Raw genomic sequence first — 26,852 nt, forward strand, 5'->3', positions numbered from 1 at the left:
TTAAAGATGCTGTATTTGAAGCACCAAGGACTTTAACATTTAAAACCCTAGATGCCTCACATGGATGGTCATGTCATATGCTCTAGCAAATTTTTCTCTCCCTGAATGTGCAATGTAGACAGCTCTGAGGAAGAAACCTCTGTCTCTGTTCCCTTTTGTAGGACTTTGTATCCACGCTGGAAGTAGGCTCTGTTTGTGTTGGCTGGAGATAAAGCAGTCCCTTTGCATCAATCGGTGTGTTTGTTTTCACCTCTACCTATGCACGGGTACCACAGCAAATGTTTCCAAACAGCAGATTAATCAGAAAGCACGAGGTGCAGCTGCAGCAGACTGTGGTTTCTTCTCTCTCTTTGAGGCAGAGAGCATTTGTAACCACTTTCCTGTCTTCACAGAGCTGCTGATGATTGCATCTTCTTGGAATTTGTTACTTGTGCTGGCGCACAGCGACAGCAGAACCATGGCAGCTGCCGGGGGCTTGCTGATTGTCTCTCTTCTCCTGGGGCTTGCTGCGGTCACTCCAGTTCCTGCTTCCAGAGAAGGGGAGCCTGGAAGGGAGGTGTGTGATCTGGCTCCAACTAAACTCACGGAAGAGAGCAAAGTCGGGGCGGAAGGAAATGGAAGTGAAAAGGGAGGAGGTGAAACCCCACAAGGTGCTGAAACCTGCAGCAGCAGCTGATGGGCGGCAAGGCAGGTGTGGGACATTTGGTTGTTACCTCTCCACATCAAAGCTCCTGAGAAAAAAACACAGCACTCTGGAAAAAGGGAGGGCAATTCACCAGTGTGACAGTGCCTCTCCTAGGGAGAGCCGGCACTTCTAACAAAAGGCAGCTGATCAGGGCATGGGGGACTGAATGTAGCTTAGGGAAGATGTCCTGGTGTTGAACTTCTGATGAAATCTTTGTGTGGCCTCAGAGGTCCATGGTCCTCTGACCTCTCCCTGCACAAAGGTTGATCATGGGCTCAGACAGAAGCAGCAGCAGCAGCAGAACACTCATGTAAAGTTTGCCTCTTGCCATCAGCACACCAGGTCAGGTCTCAGCTGGGATGAGTCCTCCTTTCCTGGTGGGAGACCTTTCCCATTTCTCCAGGTGAGGATTTAGCTCACCTCCTGGTATCCATTCAGTAAAGCCACCTAGCCAGTATTTGGAAAAGAATACTCCGAGGAATTTCCCCTTTTTTGATTATATCTTTCTGCATGTAATCTGTCTATCTGTCTCACTAATCTTGCCTGCCAGGATATATCTCTCTATCACTCTATTTAAAGCTGAAAGCTGGTCATCCTTTTTTTTTTTTTTTTTTTTTTTTTTTTTTTTTTTTTTTTTTTTTTTTTGCCTTTTTTCCCTGCCCAGTTTAGTTATATCCAGTCAGGAACATGTGTGCTTGCCCTAGTGCTGCTCTTTGTTGGGAAGCTGCTGGTGGGTGCAGACTGTTGATACTCAGAGTAGAAATAAGGAGGTTGGACCCTGTGGACCACCTTTTGCAGCTCCTCCTGCCCAGGCTGCCTGTGTGACCTCCTTGTAGGCTCTGCCATGACTTGTGCAACCCATGGTCTCTGAAGAGCAGCAGCTTGAGGGAGGGAAGTGGCTGCTCAGTTTTGCCCAGGCCTGCTTGGGCTTTAAAGTATGTTTTGCTTGTTTGCAGCCTATTTAAGCACATACAGCAGGGTGGGTGCCAGCCTCCTGTGCTGATCCATCAGCTGTTTTGGCCTGATGCTTCCAGGGAGGGAATGCTGGAAATGATGTGGATGTCCCCATCTTTCTGGCTGATGACATCCCCTCCCCTGTGCCAGCATCCTGGCTTGAAAAGCTGTGTGGGTGTCAGATCTGTGACCCAATCCATTGACAGATAAACCTGAGATTGTAAATTATTTGTTTTCAGCCAGGTTGGTTCCCCCATTCCCCTTACCCTGTCACAGTCTGAGATCCCATGGAGCTACAGCACAGTGGGCACAAGCAGCCAGAGCAAAGGAAAGAAGGAGTGCCATCACTTTCAGTGGCTTCCCAGCTAAAAATAATTTCATCTCAACTGAGAAAACCACATCCTTGCTATTGCCTTCATTCTGAATGTCCTGAGTCCTGAATCCTGCTCCCACTTTCCATGCAGTCCCATCTGTCCTCTCCTATCCAGCTGTACTAGACACATCACTCTCCCCAAAGTCTGGATCTTCTGCCTCCTCACCTCAGACCTTTTGATGTGCAGTTCTCAGCCTGTGAATTGCCCCCTGATGGTTGATTATCACCACAGCTGACACAATTAATTGAAGCTGCACTGGCGAAATCTCCTACCAAAACCATCCCCATCCTTTCCAAATAAGAGAATACTTAGTCCTACTGCACAAAGCAGGAGGACAGTATGAGCAATTAATGCCAAGAAACAAAACAGGAGGGTAAGATTAAAAAAAATGATACAAACCCCAGATAATGGGCTGAACACAGATCTGTTGCAAAAACAGTGTCTGTGTTTCCATCAAAATCCAGGGATGACATATATTGCTGAGAAGGACAATGGCGAAATCAAGATGTAGCCCTAAACAACATTTGGGAACTCCCTCCTGGAGGAAAAGGGGAGGCAGAACTAGGGGAAAAATGATTCTCATGCTTCAAGAATTTTTTCTGGATTCCTTGGGGCGTGTCAGGCTCACAGCATGCCAGCAGCTGGAAAGTGCACACTCTGAGTGCTCTCCTTTGCCATAACCTCCCATTGCTAATTGGACAAAGAAAGGACTTTCACTTCATCTGACTTACTCTGTAGTGCTATTGGAATAGCCCCCTTGAATTGTAAAGTCACAAAGGGCTCTCAGCCTGGGGAAAAATGGTGTTGTCCACTAGATCAAAACACTGGGATTTCTTATAGAGGAGTACCTTTAGGTCTTGAGAACAGGAATGACTGAAGGAATTCACTGTTCTTCCTCTTTATTCCATTTCAGCCTTAATTCAGAATGATGGCAATGTGTCTGCCTGACTTAGGCACAGAGCCCAAGTCTGGATACCCACAGAAAATCCTCAAATTGGCTGCCTGCTGGCAGTGGAAAACTTGAGATTTTTGTTAGTACACATGATCTCTAGCACAAGCAGCAAAAGCAAATTGAAGAAAAAAACCCACAACCAAAGCCACATTTAGTTCAAGAGTTAAACAGATAAATAAAGAGCAGATTAAAAGTAAAAAATGTGTCAGGTCGAAATATCAGACAAATCTGTGTCCTTTGCACATCAAAGATTGCAATACCCTGAAAGGCAACAGCCACTCCAGTTCTATTTAACCTCAGTAGTGAGGCGAGGAATTCAGGTGTGACTCGTGCAGGTGAGTTAAACCACAAACCAAGAGCTGTTCCACATTTGGAATAAAGTGATTAGTAAAGACCCAAGTGCTGGAGGAGGGGCACACAGACCCCACAGGGGTTTCAGATGTGGGTGCTTGTTCTTTCTGAAGTCCACAATCACTTGGAGCAGTGACAAGAGGCTGGGAGCACTGAAGAGCTTCCTGATTGCATTCTTGAATCCTCCTAAAAAGACTTGCCTTCTCAGGATTGCTATAATCTATAGCCAGAGCACAGGAGGTAGAACTAAAGGATGCTAAAGGATGCTCAGGACAGATAAAGGGAGGAATTTGAGTTCAGGAATTTATAAACAGAGAGTTGAGAAACATTTAAGTATCTAACAGAATCAGACTGAGCTCCTCCACTGAACTGCCTGTGTGTGAGCAGGAGGCTCTCAGGGTCACCACTCTCATTAGGGGGGCTTGGCACCCTCTGTTTTTGTTCCTGTGTCTGTCCTTCCATGCACACCTTCCAGTTTAAGGGAGACCTCATGCTAACACAGGCTCAATCCGACTGGACCACAGCACTCCTGCCAACTGCAGCACCAACACTGCGAGAGGGACCAGGGAAATGACCAGGCAGCAGAACCTCGGGCTGTGGTGTGCCAAAGGGACACTGCTGGGGTGTGTAGTGGGCTGCACATGTGTTGTCTGCTTTGTGAGTTTGTGTGAGTGGGCATGAGCCTTCATGGTTTTGAATGACTTTTTTCTGCTTTGGCCAGCATGGGAAGGCTGCCTCCCACCGCTCACCACAGCCTCTCCCTCCTCCCTGGCTGCTGCAAACCTTTCAGCTGCATCCATCGAACCCATGCGAATATTAAAGCTGTTAAATCGATGGGCTGAGTAAATAGGATTAGCTCTGTGTGCCCAAGGGGGGAGGCCGCTGCTTGCACAGACTGATAGGGAGACAGGGGGGAAGGCTGAGGAGGAGAGGGTTGCTTTCAAGCCGACAAGAATATGCTATCTGGGAGGTACACGGATAGCTTCCAATCTGCCCCTGATTGGATTAGACATGCTCCTAAATGTGAAGTGCCTATACAAGTCTGGGGCTTAGCTGGTGCCGGGCTGCTGAGAACCTGCCGAGGTGCTCCCCAAAGATTGCTGCCACCCCAGCGGGCCCTGGAGACGTCTGACTGTCAGGGGGCAGAAAGCCCCTGCTGCTGGGCCCTGTCTCGCCCACTGTCCCAGGCGTCGGATCTTTAACCCGCTCCTGTGAAAGCTGAGATCCTTTCCCTCCATCTGTTCACATGCGATGGCTTTACAATTCCCCTCTAACCTACCAAAGGGAAGCGTGAAGTGATCTCTCGCTGCCTGGTGGAAGGAAATATCTCCCTCCCGCCATCTCCCCCTCTTCTTTTTTCTCTTCCAGATGAAGAATTTGAATGTCTTCATGGTCTGTTTAAAATATAAAGTGAGTTCTTGACACATTTTTTGAAGCTGTGCTTGTCTGGGCATTGATTATTGTCACTAACAGCAATGTGAGCCACATGCTTTCCTTTTTCCCCAAGCTTTGATAATATTTCCAATAACTTTGGCTGCTTTTTTTGCAAAGTTAGTTCCAGAACCAAAATACTAATAAAGAAGTTTACACCTAGCCTGTTATGTAGGATAGCAGGGGAATGGCAGTGGCTTAGTTAGACCTTTCTTAGGTTTATAGAAGAATAGCTCTAAATATTTTTAATTGGAACAGAAAAAATCTGAGCAAAAATATTGTAGGTGCTGAACAGAGGAAAACTGTACAACTATGATAACTGTGGTTTATTCCATGAATAAACCTTTACTTATTTTCTAGTCACAGGGAAAATACTGGGGAGGGAAATCTTCATTTAACACCTATTTTGGTAGTTAGGCAGCACTCTGATGTCCATGTGCTCACTCTAAATTAAACACTGTCCTTGTTTTGGAAACAGATGCTTGCTCTGATATTCAATAGAGGTAAAAGTTATATATCTTTATTTTCTTTTTCCCCTATTTTTGTTTATTCTGGCTAGAGATAACACTAACTCACCTGCAAGGTCTAAGCTGCAACGATAATTTAGATTAATAGAAATAGCTGAGAAAAATACAGGAAGGACCATGAGCTCTGTAGTCTGATGCAAAAATTATTCCTGTTTTAGCCAGGGAGATAAAAAGGAAAAATGAAGTAATTTCACTTCAAGAAGTGAGCTGTGGAGCCAGAATTCAGGTCCTGGTGCTGGTACTGACTCCTAACCCGCTGCTCTTGTTACTTTTCCTGGTAAAGGCAGGTAAAAGTGTGAGGTGGGAATAGAGCAATGGGAACATCCAGAATGGAACTACAGTACTTATCTCTGCAGGAAAGGTCTAGGCTTCCTTATCATCACCCAAAAGCTGACTGAGAAATACATCTAGGCTTCAGGAAGACATTTGTGTCAGAATTCAGCTATGAATACAGCTGTGATACACCACATAGATACTCTTAGTAAATGATGTCATAAATAGAATGCAAGAACATCCATCAGTGTTAGACACCCTGTTTTCCCCCAGCCCAGCCCACATGAACACCTGAGAACATGAATTATCCCCCCATTAATTTCGGAGTTGTGGTGACAACATTTGGTTGTGCTGTTTTCCCATTAGGCTTGGAGGTATCTTGAGTGGGCCTGATTGCATTACCTTGTGTTAGAAATTGAATTGCTGTGTCCAGTGCCCTTGAACTACTGTGTAAATCAAAATTTGAACTACTGTGTAAATCAAAATTTCTGTCTAGCAGGCAATGGCATCCTTCAGCTTCCTCTGGAATAACTGGATATTAACAAACACTCTTCATAGGAGATGAAATTCCCCTTCCTTCCCATCTTTGTATCAGGTTTAATTTTAACTGATAAGTTAATACAAGTGAGTGCAGCAAATTGATGCTTTCTGTGTAAATGTGTGTTCCTCAGCACTCCCCCCTCCCTGGCCAGCATCAGTCTTGGCCAGACCTCTATGTGGATGTGGCTGTTCCTCTGTGGCCATCCATCCTTCCTTATCTGTGTCACTCCCTTCAGTCCCTCCCCCTGCAACAGACACATCACTTGACAGCAGGCAGAGGTGCATGTCTGCTCAAGGGGATGTTTGCTTACCTCCGTGTGTTCCTGACACCATCTAACTTTAAGGCTCCCTGCTGAAACCACTGAATGCTCTGCTAGTTCCAAATCAACCTTCTGACTCCACCCAGCTTCTTCTGTTTTAGCAGTATTCCCATTTATTTGCTTGAATAGCACCAAAAGGACCTTGAAGTTCCCCTGAGTTGACTCCATTTTTCTTCCTTTTCTGGCCTCATTAAAGCTGTTCTTGATTTTATCACTTCTTCCTGCACTCCTGCACTTGAATGTTGTGTAATTATATCAGATAACCTATTCAAACAAAGGAAGGGGAAATTAGAGATGGAAAGGTTTCTTTAGACTGAGGAGACAAGCCCCACTCCCTCGGGAAGAAGGCAGGAAAGGACCATGCACTCCTCACTCACTCAAGTCACATGGGGTTCATGTCTCCCTTGAGATCCAGCTACACTTTCAGACCTCACTGCTAGGAAGAAGTTCCTGATCCTTTCCTTAACAGTTCCACTGCTTAATTCATTGGCCCACACCTAGTTTTGCCCTTCACCACTCAAAATAGTTTCTAAAAGGTTCATTTTTCACATTTTGTAGTTAAGAAAAGTGACACTGAGTAGGGTTAAATGATGGCTGTAGACCCACAGTACTTGAGACAGGGATCTCTTGGACACTTAAATTTGCTCATTGAAATCCCAGAAAATATGTCCTAAAATTCATTCCCAAAACTCACCAAGCATCACCTTAATTAAACATCTCAATCAGCCTTTCTGCCCCCATGCCTTTAGTGTGGCTGAGCCCCAAACTGTAGTTCAAATGCAGCTGATATAGGGCTTGCCTTATGCACAAAAGTCACTGGTTTGCTGAGCTGGGTTTCAGGTTTCCTGCCATGAATTTGGGGAGGTTTAGCATTTAAGCAGCCATGTTTGCTCTTTACTCAGCCACACTGAGGTGACATTAGGACATGGCACTGCTCTCCACCAGTTGGCTGCAAGGTCCGGCACAGCCTGGCTGAGTGCCCCCTGATTGTTGAGTCACCCTTGGCTTGCTGTGTGGATCCCTGCCAGGGCCACCTGAATTGTTCCTGCTCTCCTGGCCAGGCACTGCTGCCTCCTGCTCCTCAGCCTTCACATTCCACACCGCTGCAAGCACGTGAACAATGCATGGCATCTCGGGTTGTTCCCACCCAGACTCCCTGTTTTTATTGGAAATGAAAGTCTTTCCAGGAGGAAGGAATCCCTTGAGATCCAAGCAGAGGTTCCCTCAGTTGGCTGCTAAGAATAAAAGATCTGAGACCTATTTCCATTCCTGGTTGCGCAACACAAAGCAAGTCACTTAACCTTTCCATGCCTTATTTTCCCTCTGAATGAACTGAGACGTAGTATCCCACATTTTTGGGGGAAATGTCATGGTGTAATACCAGGGCAGGCTTTCAAATGCCTCTGAAGGCTGCAACTGATCCCTACATAAGCTGGCTGCCATCCTATGGGCTATAAAAAACCCACATGAGGGATGGAGCAGCTCTGCTGTGAGGAAAGGCTGAGAGGATTGGGATTGTTCAGCCTGGATAGGACAAGGTTTTGGGGTGACTTTATTGTGGCCTTCAGTACCAGAAGGGAGCCTACAGGAAAGATGGAGAGACTATTGACAAGGGCCTGGAGTGACAGGACAAGAGGCGATGGCTTAATTCAAAATAGGTTTACTTTAGGTATAAAAAAGAAATTGTTCCCTGTGAGGGTAATGAGGCCCTGGCACAGGTTTTCCAGAGAAGCTGTGGCTGCCCCATCCCTGGCAGTGTCCAAGGCCAGGTTGTACAGGACTCTGAGCAACCTGGGATAGTGACAGGTGTCCCTGCAGGGGGTTAGAACTGGGTGATCTTTAAGGTTACTTTCAACTCAAACCATTCTATGATTCTGTGACTCTGTCTATTTTGCCCTTATCACCCTGGAGTCTCTCAGCATTGAATGCTTTCCAAATTCCACCCTCCTGCTGAGTAGTTCGATTTCTGAGTATTTTCTCCCAGATGTTTAAGAATCTTTTTTTTGCCAAACAGTATTTCCAGTTCCCTCTGTACTGTCTATCCATCCCCACTGTGCTGTTGTATAATATGCCAGCATTTTGATCTTCTCACTCATGTCAGCTAGCAATTTCTTGCAGGAGTTTCAGCAGCTCCATCTGTCCCTCTGTTTCCATTCTGTACCATAAGAGCCTTGCAGTACTCTTTAATCCCCCTTCACCTCTTTACAGATACAGATAAAACCAATTTTAACAGCAGCCCAACTCTGACCTCTATCAGACTACTATACACTCTCAGAACTACCCCTTGCACAGCAACTTTCAGTTCCCTCTACATATCTGTCTCCCCAGCTAGGCTGAATTTAGTTTTCACATTTCATTTCAAGCTCTGCATCTCCTGCATCTTTGTTCATTAATTAAGTGAACAGGCTTGGATAGGTTTATTTAAAAGGCTGAGGCTTTGAAAATTGTCCTTCGATTATGAATTTTACATTATTTTAAAGCTCATGGGTGAGGCTTTCTTTGGGATTTGTCAAAGGAGAAATAGCCCACACAGAGTTTTCTACAGCTAGCTAAAATGCAGAGGGCTGGTTTTATGGCTACATATTATCACTGCAAGAGGAAGTAAGACAGAGTGTTCACAGAATCACAGAATCATTTAGGCTGGAAAAGATCTCCCAATAACTGAGTACAACCTGTGACCAATCACCACTGTGTCAACCACATCAGAGCTCTGAGTCTTGAACACCTCCAGGGATGGTGACTCCACCACCTCCCTGAGCAGCCTGTTCCAATGCTTTCAGTGAAGAAATTTTTCCTGATATCCAGCCTCAGCCTTCCCTGACACAGCTTGAAACCATTTCCCCTTGTCTTGTCCCTTGTTCCCTGGGAGCAGAGCCCAATCCCCCCTGGCTGCCTCCTCCTGTCAGGGACTTGTGGAGAGCCAGAAGATCCCCCCTGAGCCTCCTTTTGTCCAGGCTGAGCCGCCCCCCCCCCCCCCCCTCCCCCAGCTCCCTCAGCTGCTTCCTCATATGACTGACTCTCCAGACCCTTCCCCAGCTCCATTCCCTTCTCTGGACACCTTCCAGCCCCTCAATATCCTTGTCATGAGGGGCCCAGAACAGGAGACAGGATTTGAAATGTGGCCTCACCAGTGGCCACGGCAGGGGGACAGTCACTGCCCTGGCTCTGCTGGTCACACCACTGCTGATCCAGGCCAGGTGCCACTGACCTCTTGGCCACCTGTGCACAACTAGCTCACATTCAGCTGCTGTGGTTGAGAACCCTCAGGTCACTTTCATCCGAGACAGAGCTCTAGGATGGATAGCCATGGGATGGACAAGCTTGCAGTGCAATTGCACCTCCCCAGCAAATACACACATCCACACCTTCTTCACTCCATGAGGAAGAAGCGAAACTGTTGCCAGCCAAGAGGGTGGTCTGGGATAACAGCAGGACACAGCTGATGGCAGCTGGGTGTGATGGAAGCTCACGCTGAACCCTCTCGATAAGCCCTTCCATCCCTGCAGGAGGTGTTTCTCTGCTGCTCTGCCCCTGGACTGGAGGTACACAAAGCAGTGTCCGGCTGGCTGAGGTTGTGGCAGAGCTCAGGGAGCAGGGACCGGTTCCTGCCGTTCTTGCGGATGCTGCAGGAGGCAGTGCCCGGTGGGACGGCACCCAGCAGAGGGCAGCGGTGCCCGCGCTACCGCAGCCGCCCGACCCGCGGCTTTCCCCCACACTAACCCCCCCAAAAACCACCCTGTTTGCCTCTAGGCTGGCAAACAGCCCACACGTGTAAACCTGCTCTCTTTCCCTTTGCAGCTGTAAGCTCGACCACCCAAGCATCGACATCTGCCAGCGCTTGCTGACCAGCCAGCGGGGGTCATGGCTCCTGGTTGTTCAACCACAACATGGAATGGCCTGGTTGGGAAGGGACCTTAAAGATCATCTCATTCCAACCCCCTGCCATGGGCACGGACACCTTCCACTTGACTAAGTTGTTCAGAGCACCATCTAACCTGGCTTCAGTCCTCCTGTCACTTGAACAGCCATGTGTAAGAAAGCTTTGGGATGAAGGAAGATAATAGTGGGAGTACTTCTAAACGCCATCTCCCCCTTCTGGGAAAACTGTTTTTCTCAGGGAAAAAAATAAAACTGTGACCTAGTGGTTAATTTACATGCAGAGGAGTCAAGAGTCAATTTTTATGTGGTTTGAACTGGTTCATTCATATCTAATTAAAACAGTAAGGGGAGGAAGGCTCATTTTATGCTCAGTTAATCAAAAGACTGCAGTAGCTACTTCTTTTCCTCTGGGGATATTGATAACTGCTGGATTTAGCCCTCTGGAATTAGGTTGGTTAAACTATTCCTCTCCAAAATCTGTGAAGCTTAAATCCACTTGAAGTCATATTCCAATCCTGAAATACATCTGATCTCAGCCCTCAAACCCATCTCTATTTTGATACATTATAAATGACTGGTCCTGTGCCTACAGGCTATTGCAGAATCATGGAATAGCCTGGGTTGGAAGGGACCTTAAAGCTCATCCAGTTCCCACTCCACTGCCATGGGCAGGGACATCTTCAACTATCCCAAGTTGCTCAGAGCCCTGTCCAACCTGGCTTTAGACACTTCCAGGGATGGGGCAGCCACAGCTTCCCTGGGCAATCTGTTCCAGGGCCTCACCACCTCTCACAGGGAAGAATTTCTCCCTAATATCCAATTTAAACCTACTCTCTATCCGTTTGAAAAAGACATATTAATACATATCAATATTGGGATATTCAGAACTTAGCTAGAAAAGATCCTGAAATTCTTTTTTTAAAAATACAGAAATTAGCTTGGCTCTAGGTGGGGCTTAGGACTTCACAGATGTCTGTGGACCTCAATTTTTCTGTCACCTTCTGAATTTATGGCTCAGGTCTTGCTATTCATGTATATGCTGAATATTCCATGCAGGAAGGAGTTGGTGAGAAGGATCTTCAGCCCTTCCCACCCTTTCTGCCCAGTCTCCTCAGACTCACAGTGTAGCCAGGTAAGCACTGAAATCTACTTCCCTGTTGAACAACTCTGCATTTTGTGATCCTGTTCCAGGACAGGGAACTCAAGATGCTCCTTCATAAAATACTGGCATGTTGCAATTCTTATTTTCCTGGAGTTGGACGCAATGATCCTTGTGAGTCCCTTCCAATTCAGGATATTCTATATTTCTATGATTCTAGTTGGATGGGAACCATATGTCATGTTGTAAATGAGGATCTTGCAGTGTTTCTACAAACCTTCAAAGACCTGCCAGACAGGTCAGCAGTAATTTTCTATTGACAGAAGCAAAAAAAATCAAGATCTTAGGGTCTTACAACAACAACCTGTAATTTCTTATAAACTATAGCATAGAACAACAAATCCTTAGTTCCTGTTAAAATTTGTCTTCAGAAAGATTAAAATAAAAAAACTTTAGAGGTGCCCAACTTGTGTTTTTCTTCTAATGATATCATCTGGACTTACAAAGGGTATTTTCCTTCCCTATAAAACTGACCTCACTTATAAGGACAATCACATGCAAAGCAGCAGAAGTGATCAGTAGACCAAAGTAAACTGATTAACTGAACTGATGAAAAACAGGCTCTAAATTCCACTATATTTTCTTAAAAGCTGCTTCTCTCAGGCATATGCAAACAGCTTAGTAGAAATAGTTATAGAATCACAGGACCTCGTTCTGCTTTCCCATCAGAACAATTCTGAAGTAATTCCACTAAAGTGAGCAGAGTTACACTGATGTGAGATCACAGTCAGTCAGAAATGGAAAATTCCTAATAGCTTATCCAGTTCATAACCCTAGGGCTAGCATACAGTTATTCCTTGCACTAAAACCGCATTTAATTCTTCCAAATATGAATACTGGAAAATGGTGCTTGGGAGGTGTTTTGGTCACTTCATGGAGTTTCTTTCATCCCTCATCCAATTTCTCTTTTTGGGAAAATCCTTGGTTTTGACTGAAAGCCAAAACCTCAGCTAAATTGCCCAATAAATGAAATATGGAACAAAATGGATATGCCACATTATAAGAGTGTAATTCTGGGTGCTTCATGTACCCGTCCTCCACCCTTTGCTGGTTCTGGATTCTCATTAGGCTGGTGACACATGGAGACTTTAGAGAACTTACTGTAAAAACAAAGCAACAGGGCAACGTCAGACACACTGGAGTGTCACCTCCAGGGCTCTCCAGCAGAATTCCTTGTGCATAGCATTGGGTTAACACATGGCAGAGCATCTATCCTTTTGTCAGAGGCATTTTTGCTTTCCAGTGAAATGTCTAAACAAGCAGGAAGATCTTCCTCAATGAATCCACTCTTCTGTGAGACCTGCTCTGTCTGAAACAGCTTTTCCTGCTGAAGAACAATTTCAATAGAAACACTTTAATCAGACCTCATGGGAAAGAGATTTCAAACAAAAAAGAAACTCTATTTTTTATTATCTTTTTTTTTTTTTTTTATTCTGGTAATACCTAATTATATCTATTTGTTTGTTTTCAGGCACAAGGGCATTGCTAATGTGTCTGACACAGGAACACTGAAGTTGGGCAATGTTCCTTTACTCTCTTCTTGCTTACTTAGCACCAGAGGTGTTTTCCAAGAGACATTTCTATAGAGATACCTGGGGCATCCCATGTTTGGTGTGCACTGCTTCCTGAATGTAAAGGGGTCCATGCCAGCTGCTCTGGAAAAAGCTTCGATGCTAAACAAGATTCCAAAAATAAGTTTCTATGAATGAACCATTTGTCTTCTACCTTTAAAAGCAAGGGTCTAAAATCAATCTGCTTGTGCAAGTCCTTGCTGAAGCGTGTGAGATAAATGTGAGAGTAAATCACACAAGCCACTAAACAGAGTCAGATACCACTTCCCTGTGAATGAAAAGCAGTAAGAAATCTCACAGCTGCTGTTCCTGCCCTTCAGCAACTTTTAATTTTTATTGATTGACACGACACCTACGTGCCACATAATCCACAAGAGGCATCAGGTCTGTTTCAGGAAAAGCAAATTATTTGGTATTGTCAACAGCTGGCAGAGGCCACCAGGAACTGCTTCTCCATTCATTTGTTTTTCTCAGACACCTATAAAGAGCTGTCATCACATATCAAATGAAGCAAGTATCGGACAGCATGTGTGTCTCAATGCTGGCACACAGCCTCCATCGCTGGGAGGCACAAACAGAGGCATGTCAGCCATGGCAAGTGAGCAAAGTGGGGACAAAGTGAGTCCTGGGGCAGTTTGGGGCACCTCAATGTAAGAAAAATATAAAGTTATTAATGAGTATCCAAGAGAGGACTACGAAGATGCTGAAGGGTCTGGAGGTGAAGCCACACAAGGAGCAGCTGAGGGCACTTGGTGTGTTCAGCTGGAGAAGAGCAGACTGAAGTCAGAGCTCACAGCAGTTTTGCAGCTTCCTTCCCTCAAGAGGAGAGGCAGGCCCTGATCTCTGCTCTGTATGACCAGGGGTAGGACCCAAGGAATGGCTGGAGCTGTGTCAGGGGAGGGTCAGGTTGGATATCAGGAAAAGGTTCTTCCCCCAGAGGGTGTCAGGCACTGAACAGGCTGCCCAGGGAATGCTCACAGCCCCAAAGCTGCCAGAGCTCCAGAAGCATTTGGACAGCACTCTCAGGGATGCACAGGGTGGGATTGTTGGAGTGTCCTAAGCAGGGCCAGGGGTTGGACTGAATGATCCCTTCCAGTTATGGATATTCTGTGATTCCAAAGTGACCTCAAGTATAAATTTTGCAGAGTTGGTTGCTTTCAAAAATCACTGTTGCTGTGGATGGAATAGCAAGAGGACATCATTAAGGGTTTGGACCTTCTGAGACCAGGAGAAGCCATCTGTGCTGAAGGCTGTTGCCTCAGTGACACTAATACTTGTACTTCAGTGTCAACTGATGGTGTAAAAGGACTTTGCATTATTAAATCAATAGCTACCCCATTGTATTATTTGCCCTGAGATAAACTCGCTTATGAGAAGTGATGCTCTCTTTACCTGTGCAGATCCCTGATTAACAGTTGTGGAAGTACTGTGCATTTGTGAGCAGGATATCCCTTGATATGCATCAAAGAGACATACGGAAAAAAAGTTTTGCAATGTGTGTGCAAGCTATTTTGGCCAATGTTAAAGCCAAAAGGCCACATGAAATACTGTATATCCTTACTGATGTAGTGTGCTGCAGTAGTGAAGAATGAGGTGTTTCACTGGGGTAACAGAGGGAGCTGGAGCTCAGTGAAATACATTTTCCACACTGGAATGTGGTCAAGATAGTGGGTAAATGCTATTGTTGCTGAGGAAGGACCACAGATGCTCCTGAAGAGATTGGTGGTTGGGAGTTTGGTTTCTCAGTTGTGTCCCAAACCTAGCAGCTGGAGCAGTACAGTCCCCCTTAGCACCCCTTGACTCAGCCCTGACTCAGAGGGAAGAATTGTGCCCATTGAGTCACCAGCCCAGCCTCCTCCAGCTCTGCCTCCTTCTCCTGGTGATCTACTCAAGCCCAAACCTGCACAGCAGATGGGAGCTGACAGGGCTGAGCCCCGAGCAGGATGGGTGGCACAGAACAAAGCCTTGGCAGTGCCAGCGCGTCCAGACGACTCACAGGACAACCGTGTTTATGGGGTCTGCTGTGGAATTTATGGGATGGGCACCATGCTCACCTCAAGGAGAGCTCACTCTGGATGTTCACTCTGCTCTCTGGGGCCTCCACAAACATGGCCTGGGTGCTTTGGACAGATTGCTGAGCCCAAGCTCGTGCCCTGCAAGGCCAGGATTGAACAGCCTGAGAAATGTTACTGTCTCCCACCCACCTCCTCTGGAAATGTCTGAGCTTCCCAGAAAAGATGAGAAAAAGCACAAAATGCACACTGTGCTTGATCTGGACTGTGCTTAGCCTATCTCCTTCCCTTGAAATTATACTGAACTCATTTTGGGGTGGTGAGAAGGGAGCTTGCACTAGAAATAGAAGATCTATAATTAACACATGGTCCGAACACAAAATAGAACCGCAGAGGCCTCTCAAAGTTAGTAAACTTTGCTAGGAAGTGCATTCCAAGTTTTATCAAATTTCTCTCATCTGCAGAAACAGAACTTCCTAGATCTGTTATGCTTGCAAGCCCAACAGACTGGACTCAAATACATACTTTAGTTTTATGATTAAAAAATCCTCCACTGACACACATTGTGCATATGTAAGTAATTTCAAGTCTTCAGCTACTAACCCTTCCACCCTGAAGCAGGGGCAAATTCCTCCTCTCTTCTCAGAGGCCTGCTATCATTATGCCAGCTTTCATTCTGAAACCCAAACTCATGTGAAAAACACACAGGTTAGTGAATCTGAAACTCAGCCTCCAACCATTCGGCAACCCAAATGAAAATGTTTTGTGTCTGTTAACCCATTCTTGTTTTCTCCTCTCAAGGCCAGGCTGCTTATTCTCCCAGAAGCCCAGCTCATCCTGCCATTTAGGAAGTTTTCTGCAGGTACAATGACCTGCACACTTGAACCTGTATAACCTGTATCTTTCCATGTCTCCAAGGAGGCATGCATCTGAAGTTCAGCAAGAGCAAATGCAGGATTCTGTACCTGAGGAGAAATAGCCTCATGCACCAGCACAGGCTGGGGGTGATGTGCTGGCCAGCAGCTCTGCTGAGAAGGACCTGGGGGTCCTGGTGGACAATAGGCTGTCCATGAGCCAGCACTGCCCTGGGGGCCAGGAAGGCCAATGGAATCCTGGGGTGCACTGGGAAGAGCATTGCCAGCAGGTCAGGGAGTGATCCTGCCCCTCTGCCCAGCCCTGGGAGGCACATCTGGAGTGCTGTGTCCAGTCCTGGGCTCCTCAGCACAGGAGGGACAGGGAGCTCCTGGAGTGGGGCCAGCAGAGGATGCAGAGACGATTTAGGGCCTGGAGCATCTCTGGCAGGGAAAGGCTGAGGGAGCTGGGGCTGTCCAGCCTCAAAAGGAGCCCCAGCTGAGAGGGGCCCTCAGCCCTGGGTGTCCCTGTCTGCAGGGAGGGCTCTGAGCAGGGCCCAGGCTCTGCTCTGGGGGACCCAGCAATGGCACCAGAGGAACTGGCAGGGACTGATCCCAGGAGGTTCCACCTGGGCAGGAGGCAGAACTTCTGTCCTGTGCAGTGACTGAGTCTGGAGAGCGTGCGGAGTCTCCTCACTGGGGATATTCCTGAACCATCTGTGACAATCCTGTGCCCTGTGCTCTGGGATGGCCCTGCTGGAGCAGGGAGGTGAGACCAGATGACCCTCTCTGGTCCCTTCCAACCTGACCCATCATGTGAATCTGTGGTTCTGTGGAATGAAGTGTCCTTGATCTTCACAACTATTTTTTCTGTATTTCTCACTGTATGGCCAGTGACCTCAGATGCTGCCAGTGGTGCTTTCTTACCCAACTCCCCTCAGGCCCAATGCTGCTGCTGCTGCTGCCTGGTGATATCCACATGAAAAAGTTTGTGGGACAAGTTTCAAGTGATGGAAGATGAAGAATAAAGTAGGGTTGAAGCCTACAGAAGTCCTGACCACAGGATAGGATGAAAGAAACATCAGATCTATTGAAGAATTAATCAATATCTCTGCCTTTAGTTTTTCCCACATATAAAATTAATAGAATAATATTTACTTTTTGAGCTCTTGTAGTATTGTGATTAAAAAGTGCTTATTCTTTTTAAAGCCCTATGGAGTATGTGCTCTGCAGAGATACAGGTGGGAAAGATTGCCAACATACGTTAATATCCAGAGAGAAGACAAAGAAATGAAAGCACAGGTATTAAAGGTACCAGAAAGAATTAAAGATGGAAGCAGGAAGGAACAAAGATTATTAGCGATATCTAACTGCTGGACAAAAAAGGGAGGGGATTAATATGATATGGAAAAGATAAAGGAAAGATAACTTCTCATAAAGATAAATTGACAGAAAAAGAACAGTAACAAACAACAACAAAGGAAAAAAACAGTGAGGGAAGAACTGATGAAGATGAAAGCACTGGTTTCCCTAAGTAGGACTGGTTACCATGTAAGTACCACCCAGTGGGCTGCACATGACAAGGAGAGGGCAGAAAACAAAAAGGAAAGAAGCAGGAAAGCAGATTAACAGGGGAAAAAATGTAAGCTCAGCCTAACATCCTAACAATTTTTTTAAATTATTTTGTCAGTATCTGTGGTTTTCTTTGGGGAAACAATAAATTTTGTTAGAAAGAAATCCCAACAAAAATCTTCAGTGTTGTCAAAAAGAAGTACATAAAACCTAAGCTTGGTAAGCTTTCTGCATTATATTTAAAACTTCCATGTTTTTAGAGTTTTTTTATGAAAACCTGATGTTTCTGTGGGAAAATCATCACTTTCCAGGCACATCTATTTTTAGGCCTGTGTTCTCAATTAGCCTGGTACTCATTTGCAGCACCACAGCAAAAGGGTGTGTCAAAGGGTTACAAAGGAGCCTGCCTGGCATTAAAAACCCACCCCAGTGACCTTATGGTAGCTGCCAGCCAGCCTTTCTTTTTGTCTCTGCATCTCAGAAGAGAAGAATGAGGTGTCAGATATTCTGGTGAGAACTTCTCATGGCACCGGATCATGATGTGAAATAAAGTGAACTCTAAAAGCACAATGTAAAAGAATTATGGCATCATGGAGTGTGTTGGGTTGGAAGGGACCTTAAAAGATCAACCAGTTCCAGGGGCAGGGACACCTTCCACTATCCCAGGCTTCTCCAAGCCCCATCCAATCCAGCCTTGAACACTTCCAGGGATGGGGTACCCATAGCTTCTCTCAGCAACCTGTGCCAGGGCCTCCCCACCTTGACAGAGAACAATTTCTTCCTCATATCCAATCTAAAGCTCCTCTCTGTCAATATGAAGCCATTCCCCCCTGTCCTGTCACTCCAGACCCTTGTAAAGAGTCTCTCTCCATCTTTCCAGTGGGTTCACTTCAGGTACTGGAAAGCCACAGCTGGGTCACCCTGAGAATGAACAATCCCAATTCCCTCAGTCCTTCCTCCCAGCAGAACTGCTCTATCCCTCTGATCACCTTGGTGTCCCTGCTCTGGATTCATTCCTTAACAAAGCTGAATTCTTAATTGCACTTTGGATATGTGATTAATCCCAGCATCATCTGTAAGTAATCCCTTTGCTTCTGCCTTTACATGTCTGAATCATCAGCTAAACTTGCTCTGGGAAAGAACCTGTAGTGGCTCTGTCAGAACAGACAACTGCAATGCTAAATGTGAAGTCACCTGAGCAGAAATTTGTCCTTGTGGCACTGTTCCCAGTTACAAGCTTTGTGCTTGAGGGGATGAGAAAAGCAGTCCAGATGATCCTGGGAAAGTTTGTACACACAGCAACTCAGCCAGCAAAGTGCTGGGCGTAGCACGCTGCCCACGAGTGGGTATTCAGCCTCGGAGCAGGTTGGATCCTGGATCCATGGATCTGCTCCAGCACCTGCTTCACCTTGGTGACCAGAACAAAGCAGCCCTCCAAGAGGAAGGAGGGCACCATGCAAGAAATAAGCCACTAAAGGGCTCTGGAATGTTTTGGTGGACACATGTATCTCCTCCTGCTGTGTGGTTGAGTGTTCAGAGTCCTGATGGGTCCAGCATCTCTCTCACCCCACTGACTACCCTAAACCTCTCCACTGGGCAGCCCCCAAGCTCTCTGGCACTGCCAGAAGATCATAACCCAGCACCTTGCTGTGATGGAAACCCAGAAACTGCTTCTCTGAGATTCACCGACCTGGCAAAAGGGGCTCTTGTATTTGTCATCACCAGTGTTGCTATGGCCATGGCACACAGGTATAAACCTTGCCATGGGGACATTGTTACAGGAGAGCAGGGTGCAGCCCGGGAACCAGTACTGCATTACTGACATGATTTATCTCTGTGACCCGTCCAGGTCTCTGGAGTTTATCCATTCAGTTGCTTTTGCAGGAAGTCTCCTTACAACAGAGCCCTCAGCACATTTAGTAATAATATTTTACATCTATACTGGGCTCTGTGCATTCCAAGCGCAATGCAAACTCATTCATCTTATCTTTTTATCTCATGACAGTTGCCTGCAGTGCTGAGTTGGTTTGATCCCAGCCACACAGGCTTTTCAACAGTGGAATTGTTACCTGACTAATTATCCATCGAAGTCATGATGAGGGACTGGTGGCTGGGCTCCACTCTCAGTTTTAACCAGCAGCTCCTGCCACTCCAGCAAGAGGGCTCTCAGTCTTTCTGCTGCTGAAGAGAGGAATTTAGTTTGTTTTAGGGTGCTCACTAGAGGCAAAACTGTCTCTTCACAAATAGAAATACCTTGCCATTGGTCCATGGGAAACACAGTCAAGCATCTGTTTCAATTTTACCCACAGGAGATAGGCCCAGCTTGTATTGCTCCTGTCCTTTCTCTATCTGCTCCACTAAATGATGCACTAATTCAGTGTGGAGTCTGTGGTCGTGCCTTTAGACATTATTTATATTAAACTGCTAGGTCACTGGTTATAAATAAAAGATCATTTCCATAGGAGGCATTCTTGCATGTTGCATGCAGCTCAGGTCACTCAAGTCCAATAGTCTACCCAGACTAGAGGAGCTGCAAAAAGGATTTCAATGAAGGTATACAAGGAGTGGCTGCAAAGGACGGGAGAAAAATTAGCAAAATGTTCAAAACTGTCAAAAAGAAGTGGGTTCTAAAAGTTACAATTAGCACAAGGTGATAATTTTCAAAAGCTGAAATTAGTTAGCTACATGAAAGGAAATTAAGACAAATGGAACAAGTGATCTCACACTAAAAACACAACAGAAAGTGGCTTATTTAGCTTTTCTTTTTAAATTTAGAGGAAAAAAATCTCAGCAGGTATATGACTTTTTCAGGTTAAACATGTGATTTAAAACTTTGGTCTTTAATATTAATATTAATGCTGACCACTAGCATGACAGATATGAGTAAAAAGAATGCCACAAGCTTAAGTTTTCCAAAATTAGTTTACCTTAAGGAATGGAAAAACACACGGGAAGGATCTCTCACTGGGCATCATCTTTCCCATCATATTGGCTGCCTTCAGGACACTGCTTCATTGCAGCAAAATGGAACAGATCAGGACCATAGTTACTGTTTATAAAGTGACTTCCAAGAATTTTCTTATCAGGACTAAAATGAAGCAAATTACATAATGCTGTGGAGCCTGGATCCAGCAGCTCTTAAGGCTGCCAGAAATATCAGCTGTGTAATACAGATGGGCTGCATTAAGTGAGACTGAAACACATTTAGAAAATGCTTTTTTTTCTTCTTTTTCTGAGAGGCCTCTTGCAACCTCAGTTTTTGCTACCTCAGGCTTTACTCACAGACTTGGAAAATTGTTCACTAGGAGTTTTATGTTCAGTTAATGTATTAAAAGTTCCTTAAAACTTGTCAAGCTACTTTTTGCATAGAATTACAGAATGGTATGGGTTGGAAGGGACTTTAAAGATCACTTTGTTCCAATCCCCTGCCATGGGCGGGGACACCTGCCACTATCCCAGGTTGCTCCAAGCCCTGTCCAACCTGGCCTTGGACACTTCCAGGGATCCAGGGGCAGCCACAGCTTCTCTGGGCAACCTGTGCCAGGGCCTCCCCACCCTCACAGGGAAAAATTTCTTCTTGATATCCAATCTAAACCTCCCCTCTGTCAGTTTAAATCCATTTCCCCTTGTTCTGTCACCACAATTCCGGATGAAAAGTCCCTCTCCAACTTCCCTATAGACCCTTCAGATACTGGAAGGTGCTCTGAGTTCTCCATACAACCTTGTCCTCTCCAAGCTGAACAGCCCCAAGTCTCCAAGCCTATCTCCACAGGGAGGGTCCTCCAGTCCCTTTATCAATTTTTTGGCCTCCTCTGGACTTGCTCCAGCATTTCCATGTCCTTCCTATGTACATTTATCCAGCACATCATCATTACTTTGCAGTAGAAAGGTAAGTTTGCCACAGAACTTGGTATTTAAGACCGTGTGGGATCTTGCACCCTCTCCTGATGAAGTCCTTGTGACCCAGGGCAAATATATTTTTATGCTACTATTGCCAGTTCAATATCTTCTGTTGTGTATGTTGTGTCTTCAGCATCTTCTTTGTGGATCTCCTTCCTCTAACTGAAAACCTGATCTGTGGAGAGGAACTCCAGCACTAACACTGCACTCCCAGCTCCAAGGATTTGGTTGACTTACCTACCCAAAATAATATTGTCTTTCTGGCCTTCACTGAGTAGTTCCATGACAGAGCACGATCTGAAGCCACATTTGCTGTATTGTGTAAGACAATTTGTCAGGTACGTGTAGCCCTAGTGCTTTGGAGACATGTATGGACAAATTTGGTAAGCTGGAAAAAACCCATTTCATGCAGCCAACAAAAGCTGCGGTGATTCAATACCTCTATTTCTTCTCAAGAGAGGCCCTGTTTCTTTGTCAAAGTTATTGATTCAAGTCAATTCTGTGTGCGAGTATCTGGAAACTCTATGGTTTCAACATTGTGAGGAAGCTTCAAGTTTGAAAAGGTCACCTCTGCTAAAACACAAATGTTCCCAAGTCCCACCTTTCTGCCACCACTAGAGATGACTGTTTTTACACCCATAAAAAGGACTGTCCTCACTGCCATCCAGTTTTAGCCTGAGTAGGGGCTGATCTGTGAGACTCTTGGTCTCAAAATGATCTTCCCAGTCTGGCAGAGCTGGGTTGGTGACAGCTGAGCTTCCTCTGGTGGCCTGAGGCACACGTTCTGCCTAGGATCCTTCACCAGGTAGCTCCTGGGCAGGTCCGCTGGCTGGAGAGGCACTGCCCTGCCCAGCCTGTCCTGGAGAAAGGGCTGGCACCATGTTGGGCACCATCTGCTGCAGCCTCTCCTCAGCTGCCAATGCTGTTTGGGTGCCTGTGGGGATGTGAAACTGCTGTTTGCCCACGAGGTGTAACTGTTTGTCAGCCCAGCCTACCACGTCCTTGCTGCTCCCTCAGCATGGTTATTGCTGTCCCAGCCTTTGATAAGGCGAGGGCTGAGATAGCTACTGTACTTTCAGGCGAGGCTCCAAGTCAGCGGCTACCTTTCATCTTCATTTTATTGCCAAGGACAGGGACACACAGGCCAGACCACTAGCTAGCTAATAAGTAATAGGGAGCTTTGCTGAGTCCCACGAACCTCCTCATCAGGTGGTACATTTTTCATCCATATAGATTATATACATTTTCTGGATATCTACAGCTCCCACAGCATGAGGAGCAGGCAAGGGCCAGCTCATGGTGTGTCTGTGTGTGGAGGCTAGTGGAAATGCATGTCTGCAAAGGGACTCAGCTGTAACTGGGTAATTTGACAGGTAGAACAAACTCTTGCAGCCCTTTGCTCTTTTCAGTCCCCAAATATGACAGCTTAATCATTTCCTAGACGCAAAATGTCACAGAGATAAAGCAAAGTTTATAAAGGACGGCTGGTCACATCACAGAAAAATCTGGTGATATATAAAAGCAAAGAAACTCAAAGTTCAGGAAGCATTTGTTTTCCTCTGAACTTCCCTCCTTCCTCTCTCTCAGCACTCACAAAGCTGGAAATTCGGCCTGAAGATTCCTTAAACAAATATAGTTCTGTCCTTTACATCACCATATGGTTCACCATCAATGCCACGTTAGGTAAACTGTGAAAGTCGAAACCCAGTTGCTTTGTTCCAGGCCTTCAAACGTACAGAGGTGCTGAAATTTTGCTGAAATAACTGAAATAGGAGTTTCCTGAAATAATTACCTTGTAACTTTATGTGTCTTATAGTATCATCAAACACATTCAAATTTAGACATGATTTTCTCCCTGCCAAAGTGGAAGCATCTTGGTGCCTTCAGAGCCATATTTCAGCTGACAGGAGAAACACTTCCTCACTGTGAGGGATGGGGTCACAGGCTTTCACCTCCCTTCCAGGGACATCACAACTCCATGGACACTCATCAGCCTCCTCTGCTCAGATTCCCAACCCACTTATCTGGGGTGTATCACTAAATTGCAGCTTAAAAGACAGGGTCTGCTTTTGCCTTTGTGTGTGTAGCATGGCTGAAGCTCCCCCCCACATGAAATGCCACCACACAAAAAATCAGCATGGGCAGGTGGCAATTTGGGCCTTTCACTTTTTGGTTTGTGCTGTTTAGGGTTTTCTTTTTTGTTGCTTGTGTAACTATTTTGCCAAGTATTGGGCAAAGAATACATGAGTAGGAGAAGGAGCCCAAGAAGGAGAATGTTATTCCAAGCAATTCATACCATTAGCACAATAATACCTTTAGCACAGCAGATATTATTTACCTTGAGAGGACAAGGGTTGGTTTTTCTGAAATGGATAATTACATGTGTTGATTGCACAGGACTGTCCCTGAGCTCCAGCATGATTAGTCAGGTGGTTTCTTGTAAGTGCTTTTTGGGTGCCTGGATGAATCACTCCGGTTTGAGGTTTGTCATTTCTTGGTATTCTGGTAACACATCTTAGCCAGCAGAACGATTATCCATATTTGTTTGCTTTTGATTTGACATTCCTTTACCAGAAGAGCTTTGGGGAGTTTGGTGGTTTTCTGCAGCTCACGGTCTGAATGGCAAGATGGGGCTCACTCACTGTGTTTATCTGTAATGTCTTAGCAACCGTAAAAACACCCTGGGACGTTCACAGGCATGCTGGAAGATGCAGTCCTAGCCCTGGGCAACTTTCATTTTCCATCAAGAACCACATGGCGTGGAAAAGCCACAAGAAAAGCTCTGACAACAAGAATAAATATGACCCCATTAGCTGTGGCTTTCCAGAAGGCTGTAGATACCACAGAAGCATGGAATGGTGTGGGTTGGAAGGGACCTTAAAGATCATCTTATTCTAACCCACCTGTACAGGGACACCTGCCACTATCCCAGGTTGCTCCAAACCTCATCCAGCCTGGCCTTGTACACTGTCAGGGATGGGGCAGCCACAGCTTCTCTGAGAAACCTGTTCCAGGGCCTCACTGTCCTCACAAAGAAGAATTTCTTCCTAATACCCAACCTAAACCTCCTCTCTGACAGTATGAGGCCATCCCCCCTTGTCCTGTCACTGCAGGCCCTTGTCAAGAGTCTTTCTCCATCTTTCCTGTGGGCTCCCTTCAGGCACTGCAAGGCCACAGTGAGGCCTTCTCTTCTCCAGGTTGAACAATCCCAATTCCCTCAGCCTTCCTTTCCTCCCAGCAGAGCTGCTCCATCCCTCTGATCCCCTTGGTGTCCCTGCTCTGGCCTGGCTCCAGCAGCTCCCTGTCCTTCCTGTGCTGGGATCCCAAAGCTGGATGCACCCCTGCAGGGGGGTCTCAGCAGAGCTGTGGTCATTGTCCTTTATTTAAGTGGACCAAGTCAGGACAAGTAGTGAGACGTCACTGGAGGATCAAACACTGTATTTAGGGTTTGAAATGTCTATAAAAAGAAAATATGCTTGGATCAGAGAAGTCCAGTTCACACAGTATGTACTGCATCCACAAAGGCAGTCCTCTCCTTTAAAATCCTAATTTGAAGCTACCAAATTTGCTCTCCACTTGGATTATTCTGAACACAGCTGTGACAGTATTCAGGACTTGGCCAGCCAGCCACTGACTTTCACCTCTGGATGCTTTCTTGATCTCCTATAACTCATTGCTGACAATATTATTTTGCCTTTTTTTTTTTCTTTTCAGGAGTGTGGGTGCATATTAGCTGTTAAAAAGCAATTTACATACCTTAGCTGCACTCAGCTAAGAAGCAGCTACAGAACCCAACCCAATAAATCACAACAAGGGGAAAACAAAGAGGAGGTGCAGAGTGAGGGCAGCAGGACACTCACAGTTTCAGCCCAAAGGAAGGGGACTTGAGTGTTCCCAGCAGTTTCCAAGAAACAGTGCTCTCTTATTCAAACTCTGTCACAGTTCTCTGGCATAGTTTCTGTTATCTGGCCACTCTTATCAGTAGTTTCTCCTGGAACCATAAGAAACAACATAGAACATCTTGCTAAGATGACAGAACATTCTCTGATTGCTTTTTAGAAGGGTTTGCTGCGGGTTTAGCAGGATGGATTTACCTTGTGGATTACAGGAAGGGAGTGGGAAGGGGTAAGGCAGCCCTGGTTCAGATCAGCTGCAGTCACTGTGGAAGCTCAGCTACAACCTGAGCCCACAGCACACTCAAAACAAATAATGACACTCAGGATTCATCCCCTTCATGCTGAGGGGAATGTTGGCTCTGGAACTGTGTGGTAGTAACACAGATAAGCTATCTGTCTTAGGGAGTTTTATTAGAAACATCCATCTAATAGGATAATCCCAAACTCAAGCAGCTCTCCCAAGGGTCAGAAGCCACAACTATGCTCAGCCCATACAGAAGAACCACAGGTTTTCTCCATAACAGCTTCCTGTAAAAGTCACATATTTGTCAATACAAGAATCTGCTGGATATTGGAAACGGAGAATGTGGAGAGAGTATGAAACGGAACATAATTTAAAACAAATAACACAGGGACTACCACCAAGTGTACTACTGGCTTTTATATACAGCTGAGTGAAGCCCACTGGAGTTTTCCTGTTTAAAAGAAGCTGACACATAATTTTGAGATTGTAATCCCAGTGTCATATATTTTTGGAATGTGAGAAGAGACTTTGCCTCTACTTTGGCACAGATCACATGTGAGCTTACTGAAAACCCAAATTCAAACACAAAAATGGGCCAGATTAAATACAAAGGGAAAATTACAAATAACTTAAGCCTAAATATTATTTGAGGACAACCAGTGATAAAAAAATGGAAAGTGAGGGACAGAAACCCAATTAATAAAATGATACCCAATTAATAAAACAGACCTCTTTCAGAGGAGTATTAGAAACAAAGCAGAAGCCAGTTGGAAACAGCAAGTGACATTGTCTTGCCTGCTTTACTTTCACTGAGCAAAAGAGCAGAGAGTAAACAAAAAGTTCAGGGAGAAAATGCAAAGGTTAGTTCAAAATCCTTTTAGCTTTAAAATTTCAGCAACACATTGGCCTGAAGCTTTAACTCTCTCTGTGTCTCTCTGAGTGCAAAATTCCATTTCTATTTCCATCAGTGCTTTGTGGGTTTTTCTGGGACTTTGCTCAGCATGCACTTGCCTTTCTAACACAGGACAGCCAGAGGATGCACTCCTTGGTAATATTAAAAGAGCAGAAAACCACTCCAGAAACATGTGGCAGGGATGAGTAAGCAAAGCCTTCCTGGTTGTTGATCTGTAATAGACTCAGCAACTCCAGCAGAGGAAATATTTATCTTAGAAGGGTGCACAGCTTCCGTTAGGTTTTCACTCCAGCACTAAAACCTGGTTCTGAAAGCTTTCATGATCAGATGATTTTATTTCTTTCTTTCTTTGAGTCACAGCAGTGCCTTTTGCTGTGTGCTGTACCTGCTTAAGCAATCAGCCAGTGCTATTTGGTGAACTTTGTGGGCCAGGCAAGAAATTTCTTGC

The 26,852-nt window shown here is 45.6% G+C and overlaps 1 long non-coding RNA gene across 5 annotated transcripts in view; it reads right to left on the reverse strand.

The window, feature by feature from the left end:
- LOC128807296 (uncharacterized) overlaps window positions 1-26,852 on the reverse strand; it is a 108,981-nt gene that overhangs the window by 20,800 nt on the left and 61,329 nt on the right. For 4 of the 5 annotated variants that reach the window (XR_008437108.1, XR_008437105.1, XR_008437104.1 and 1 more), the window contains 3 exons: window positions 25,212-25,342; window positions 19,521-19,632; window positions 6,399-6,671 (listed from right to left, as the gene is read on the reverse strand). This is a non-coding gene — a long non-coding RNA (uncharacterized LOC128807296). Of the gene's footprint in view, window positions 1-6,398; window positions 6,672-12,546; window positions 12,773-19,520; window positions 19,633-25,211; window positions 25,343-26,852 lie in introns of all 5 variants that reach the window. The other variant, XR_008437107.1, reaches the window with a different exon arrangement.

Source organism: Vidua macroura, chromosome 5 (genome assembly GCF_024509145.1).
Source record: "Vidua macroura isolate BioBank_ID:100142 chromosome 5, ASM2450914v1, whole genome shotgun sequence".
Taxonomy (NCBI): Eukaryota; Metazoa; Chordata; class Aves; order Passeriformes; family Viduidae; genus Vidua; species Vidua macroura.